The sequence below is a fragment of the Cryptomeria japonica genome, chromosome 6 (assembly GCF_030272615.1).
Source record: "Cryptomeria japonica chromosome 6, Sugi_1.0, whole genome shotgun sequence".
NCBI classification, from domain to species: domain Eukaryota; kingdom Viridiplantae; phylum Streptophyta; class Pinopsida; order Cupressales; family Cupressaceae; genus Cryptomeria; species Cryptomeria japonica.
The window spans coordinates 18,415,025-18,422,595 of NC_081410.1; positions in this window are offsets into that span (position 1 = coordinate 18,415,025).

Below are 7,571 nucleotides of genomic sequence, written 5' to 3' on the forward strand. Positions count from 1 at the left end.
TAACTTCTATGATCATACAGATTACAATGATAACAAATAACATTCATCTCTCCTAGAGCAACAGATTCATTTCTACTTTCAAAGCTAGGAGGAGACCTATGCATAAGCTTACAATAAGAAATTCTATGACCATAAGTATTACATTTATAGCAGTAGCCATGGAATTGAGGTACATACCAATCATTATTAAAGTTCTTTCTTATTTGTCTCCTTGGAGCAGCATAGTTCGGTCTTCTTGAGCTCACCCTTCATGTGTCCTTAACCTTTGTGAAGACTCCATTATCAACATTGGATTTTCTTTTAGGATCAACATGTTGGTTCCTTGACTAATTCTTTATAGCAGCAACATATGTCTTTGGTGCAGGAGCACCTAGGCTACCATCAAGCCTCTGTAAGGCACATTTTGAATATTTTGTGTTTTGAAGTATGAAAGTTTTAATAAGGTCTTGAAAGTCCATATAAGATGTAATGAGTCCATATATGATGTAATAAGGTCATTGAGACTAATGATTTGTATGTTGAGTCCTAACGAGGGCCATGTTGGCACATATTGACAAAATTGGCTTAATGTGGAAAATGTGTCTCAATAGGTAAAGTATGATGTTTGATGGTGTCTAAGGGAATTTATCGAACTATTTCAACCTATTTGTGTCATTTTTGAGTCATTGAATTCATAGGTTGGGTCTAGGATTAAAGTTAGCCAAGTTGTCAATATTGTCAAAAATTGCTCAATGCAACTTTTTGTGTTTAAAGGGGTGATTAGGCGTTGGTTAGTAATGAAAGATCAAATTTTGGTTATAAACATTGGAGAAGGCATGGATACATTTAAATAATACTTTACATGACCTAAGTAAAGGTTGATGTGTATTGGGAAGAAGACAATCAATAAAATTTCATTGTTTATTGCATTTTTCCTGAGAACTCCCACATAACAGTCTATTCAAACTCATTATTCACCATTAAAATACATTGATCCACCCCTGGAGTTGATTTTTTATTTAAGGAGGGTGAATATATTTTAATTTTTCTTTAGTGGCATTTGATTTCATTAAGAATTGGAAGAGATATCTTATTTTTTGTAAAAAATGTTTAAACCCTAATCTAGGATAACCCAAGACAGAAAAATCATGAGTTCAAGGCCATTCCATATTGAATAATTCTATTTTATATGGTGTATGGCCTTTTTGTATTTTATTTTGTTTATTTTGTTTTTTCAGGGACTCCATGTTCATTTTGGCATGTGCAATCATGAAGGAAAAGGACTGAAATTCACTATCTCAATCTAAAAACATAGTGGGTGCATGAGCTTAGATGGTGTAAAGGCAACAAATGTTTTTGGAAAGTTTTAAAATGAGGAGATTAATGTGTGAAGGACCCCTTGGCATGATCTGAGTGTGATAGGAACAAGGAAGGTAATTAATCCATGAGAATTTATGACTATCTTAAACCTTTGAGTTGGTTGTCACAATTTGACAATGTGTTGAAAATCACTACATTTACATATTTAGAAGTGGATTTGGTGTTGGTTTGAGTGTCAAGTGTGTGGTATGGTGGATCCCCATCATCATAATTTGTATTTGAAGGGTGGTAAGAAAAGAATATTCCATTCAAATATGACTGTCCATGTCTACTACATGACGGTCCCAAAGCATGTTTAACTGTCTTGATAAGCAGTGTGTTGATTGTGAATGAAGGGTAACCATGTTGGATGGTTGGGAGGGTAGAGACCATTTTTGTGTATGTTGAGAATCCTTCTTGGGATGTTTATGGAGTATATGTGTTGGGGTTATTGATTGTATGTTGGAATGGAATTTGGAGTCCTAATTGGGTTTGGTATTGAGTGAGTGACTAGTAGGGAGACTTATGGTGATTGGAGTATTGGAGGGTTTGGATCTGGGTTCATAAAATTTGATGAGGGATATTTGTGCATGTTCCAATAAGTGGTTGATGACTAAGAATCATGAGGGTGTTTTGATGTATTATAACCTTGTGAGGGGTCCTGTGAGGTTTTAGAAGGTTATCACCTTATTGTATATGTGAGTTGGGAGAAAGATCTCCCCTATTGGTTGAGTTCCTTGGATTCTCTACATCGGTCTTCTTCTCATTGGGCTTGCTGACTGTGAACGTTTGTTTGACTTCACTTTCACTTGAAGAGGTGAAAAGTATCTCCTTGTCTAATGAATCTTTAGTGTTAGAACATTGTCCATTTTCAAATCCAACACCATTTATGTCCTTGTTGTGCTTCTTCTTACTTAACATTTTTTTTAATTCTTTAGTGTTATCTCAATCTTTAATTCTCATATTGAGTTCGTCTTTGAACTTTTCAAGTTCCTTTATGAGATTCACAATTTTTTCCTCCATCTTTTGATATTCTTTCTCTTTGTTTTCTAAATTTGATTTAGTCACTTCATACATTCTTCTAGCTTCATCCAACTGAGTGGTTAAAACAACAAGATTGCTATTATATTCTTCAATATTCTTGTTTAGTAATTCATTCTCCCTTATGACAAACTTCTTGTATTTCTTGAACTCTTTTCTTACTCTATTGAGTTCTTCAAGAGCACAAACCAAATCCCCTTCAAGGTCAACCACAACATCTGCATCTTCTTCCTCACTATCATCTATATTTTCAGATTGATCATCACTATGTTTCTCATTAAGGATCTCTTGAGCCATGATGACACTATTTTGTTTTTCATCTTCATTATATTCCTCAACTAACTCACTTTCATCATCAGAAACATCACTATCAATTGAGTAAAGAACCTTCTTGTTTTGAATATTTCTTCTTCTTGATTTGTAAAACCTTTTACCCTTATCCTTGATACCTTTCACATTATTGTCTTCCTTCTTCTTATAGGGACACTTAGCCGCAAAATGTCCTATTTTACCACAATCAAAGCATTGGAAAGGTAGCTTTCCTCTATACTTTCTTGACCCTTTATTGAGCTTTCTAACAAAGTGATGTAGGAGCATCCCCGGTTCATAGCAATCCTGCATCAACCAAAAAACATTTTCTTTCTATTTTTCTTTCTGTTTGTAGTTTTAGTTTTCCTTTTTGTGTGTCCTATTTTTGGCTCACCGGATCCTATGGAGTTGGATTCTACTTGAAGACTTGATCATCTTTCTTGTTTCCAGACCGCATTGTATTTGGATCATTTTCTGGCAAGATATCGCTATCGATTTCCTTGACAGTTTTCTGTTACCAGTTGACAGTTCTTGTTACCGGTTGCCTGGACCTATTTTGGTGATCTACCAGAACCCTTTCTGAAGCTTGTGGATTCTTGGGCGTTGATTTTGATGTTCCTTGGCATGTGGCCGAACTTTTCCTATGATCTTCATTTCATCCTTTGGATTTTTTGGAGGAATCTTTTGGTGGAGGCCGACCTTGTTTATTTTACACATTAGGTCTTGTTCTTCGAGTTTTGATCCCTGTTGGGTCGACTAGATCCTTTGGATATATATATATATATATATATATATATATATATATATATATAAAATTTTAATTGTGCATTATAATGTAATCAATTAGAGAATCAAGTAGCTAGACTATGCATAGAAGATAGATCTTAAGGTTCAAGGTCTCGGTTGTGACCTATTATGTATGTTCTACTAGGCCTGTGAGTCGGTATGTTGTAACCCGGTTGTTACCGATTGCAATTTTCATGAAATAAAAAAATTTGTTTTGCATTGCCTCCATCATATCTTTGTGCTTCCATTGTGTTTACTCTTGCTAACCAGCTTGGATTGATCTCTTTGAGGTCCCTCCTCACTGGTGACTGTTTCACAAAGTTAGCTTTAGTAGCATCAGAGTCATTTTCATCTTCATTTGTAGCTTGTTCTTTTCCTTTTTGTGTCGTATTGAAAGCAACGACTCTCTTTGAAGGTTCAACACTTATTGTTCTCATCTCATAGGTAGACAAAGAGCCAAACAATTCATCTATAGAGAAATTCTTTAAGTCTTTAGCTTCCTCAATAGCTGAGACTTTTGTATCATACTTTGAGGTTAATGATGTCATAACCTTTTTATAGTAACTTCATCTTTGACATCCTCTCCAAGTCCTCTTATAGCACTCACAGTCTCATCCACTATTTGCAGGTAATCAACTATCTTCTCTTCTTCTTTCATTTTTAGATTTTCAAACTGAGCTCTTAGATTTTGTAGTTTGGCTTCTTTCACTTTGGTATCTCCTTCATATACACTTTGCAGCTTGTCCCAAGTTTCTTTTATACACGTGCAATGCATGACTTTGACAAACTTTGTATCTGACAGACCACTTAATATTGCATTATTAGCTTTGGCATTGTTCGCATATTCCCTTTTAGCATCAAGATCGGTAGGAGGAAATTGAGGAACAGTGTAACCACTTTTTACTGACATCCAGACATCAAACCCTAGGGAAGACAGGTAGGTTTCCATTCTTCTACTCCATAAGGCATAGTTGGTACCATCAAAGATAGGTTCTTTAGAGGAGGATTCATTCCTACCCATTGTGTTCACAAAGAAAGATCTACCCAAGCTAGAGAAAGCTTTGCAGAAAGGGAACCTAGGGATCTGATACCAATTGAAGAAAACAAATGGACACTGAGGGGGGGGTGAATCAATGTATTTTAAAATCTTTAACTATGTGTGTAAGGACTGAAACTACAAATTAAGAACATACACACACACAAATCAAACTACAACATAGAATATATGAGGAAAACCCAATGTGGAAAAAACCTCAATGAGAATAGCTATTGGAGTCTACTTCTCCAATCCAGCCTCACAACAAATAACAATTTACAATGTTTAGGGTACCAACCCAAGGAGTACCAACCCTTGATTTTATGAGCACCTACCCCTACTTTGAGCACCCACCCAGAGATTTACAGTGATTGATCAAGTTTACAAAGCAATGAAAAAGCCTTGTTACAAATGAGTTTTGTAACACTTACAAATTTCTCATATCTTGAGAATGACCTTCTCTGTCTGCTAAAGTTTTTCTTCTATTTCTCCTCCTTCCTATGTCTGATTATCTTCTTCTCTCTACTACAACATTACTCTCCTAAATGCTCTATTATTTCTTTGTGCTGCCACTTTCTACTTCTATAAATTTGGTCTATTTTCTCTTGACATCAACACACACACACTCTCCCTTTGTCAACACTCACTCCCTCTCTCTCTGTCAACACTCACTCTCCTCTCAACAACAACACACTTTTTCAACAATTCTCTTATTTTTCATCGACTAGTGGGGATGTCTTTGTTTCTACCTATGTCACTATCTCAACAACCACACCTACCAGTGTCAAATATTTTTTACAACTATTGTTTGATTAGATCAACTCTGTACACATCATATTTTTTTGCTACTTCAAACTTGAATATTTAATTCAAGTCAGTTGTCTTGGAGGTCTGTGACTCAAGAGATTTTATTCTCTATCCTAAATAAGATCTCAAATCAGTTGCCTGAATTAAATGCATCATGTCTATCTTCAGATCATTCTCTGTACTTGGATTACTAAGTTTAGTAATCTTCCTCTTTCCAAAATGATCTACAATCCTTCCTCGAGCCACATAGCCTACCTGTAACTTGGTTGCCATTAATGTGTTTTCCATCATCTACCAACTTACTCTGAAAAGATTGACAACTACTTCTATCATCACCGAATTCTACATATCAGATTCGTTCTTTGTCCACTAAGGAGCCTGATGTCTTCATATTCTTTATCTAGATCAGATGGTCAAGGTCAGTCGGCTTCCACATAAAACCCTTGTACCAATCGACATGCACAGGTATCGTCAAAAGTCTTTAGAAATGACATCCAAGTCACCTGGTCAACCATAGTCAATTGCCACGTGGACTATTGTCCTTATCGAGCTACCAATGCGTCAACTAAAACACCTCAAATGGTCACGATGACCTTAACCTTTGTTGCTGCAAGATGGCAAGATGCACCATCTTCCTATTTTAACTTACCCCACAAGATCCTTTTTCCATCATTCTGCAAGCTGGAGGATAGCGGGATCCTTCACTCGCTTCATTGTCTTATCCCGCGCGACCATCACCCATCCATCTTGAATGGTGTGGGATAGCGGGGGCCACCACTTACATAATCTCTGATTTCCCCGTGAGCTCATTTTACTTCAACTTCTCTTCGTGCGGGATAGCAGGAGACATCTCCCCCTTTACCTTTTTTTATCTTGCATGACCAACGTTTTGTCCTACTTAGAGTTGTGGTATAGCGGGATACGTATCTCGCTCCACCTTGAATTACCCCACATGACCATTGCTCCTCACTTTGGATGACGTGGGATAGCAGGAAGCATCTCTTGCTTCATCTTTTTTTAGCCCGTGAGACCTTCAATCTCAACTCAAACAAGCCACAAGATAGCGGGAATCGCTATGCCTAGCTTGGAGTTATCCTGCACAAACACCATGCACATACTTTGTGTGGTGTAGGATAGCGGGGGAACACATTTCCCTTTGACTTTTCTTATCTCACATTTCTAACTAAGGCTCAACAAACATGTCACGAGATAGCAGGGGTATTCGACCTTTATGACATTTTTATCCCACATGACCTCTTTCCTTCATTCAAACACACCACGGGACCCAATGACACATGTGAACTAAACAATTGCTGCAATGTGGGAATCATGGCTCTCAATCCCAACTCAGAACTCTGTTATTGTTGTCAACATGGACGACATGTGGAGATGATGAATCTAGTCGAAACCCCTGCAACATAACACAACGTGTTATGCACGACTGTTGCTTGCATCACTGCAACCTCCCTTGACATCCTTATGTGTGACTACTGCCTACATCACTGCAACCTTCCTTGACATCAATGACAATAATGGAAATACTTCTTTCATTTTCCTTTTCACAAAGTATTCATCAACTGGTACTTCCAATTTGTCTACTAAAAGGTACTCCTCAAAACTTCTGATAACCTCTCCTTCTTGAAGCATATCTTTTCGTGTAATCTCTATATATTAAAGAAATGTAATATCCTTCTTATAAATTATAGATTTAATCAAATACTCATCAAACCAGTGGTATATTTTGGACACTAAAATTTCATTGTCCCAACTCTTGAACAAATATTTTAAGAAACTTCCCATGATTAGCAACTCAGAACCTAATAGGCTAGCAAGATCTTCTTTTCTCTCTCGCTGAGTATTTACATAATTGAGTAAACCTTTAGGATAGAAGAATCAAGACTTTGATACCATTATAATGTCACTTGACAAATGAATTATCATATCTAAGACTCGTTTAAACTTCTTTAATTAAAACTTTACAAATCAACAAAAACAATGCAAACTAAGTAGACTGTGAAACACACCAAACTTTAGCAAAACTTCCATGAAGTTGATATTAAATGATTATAACATATTTTCATCATGAAATACATCATTTTTATGTCTTATACTAAAAAAATAACAAATTAAATTTTATACAACTTCTTACAAAACATGAAGCAAAATGAAACACCAACACATAATGAACTCTACCCAACTCGCAAAGAAACTCACCAAAATCCACACCAAGATTATCTATGATAAAATAAAATGA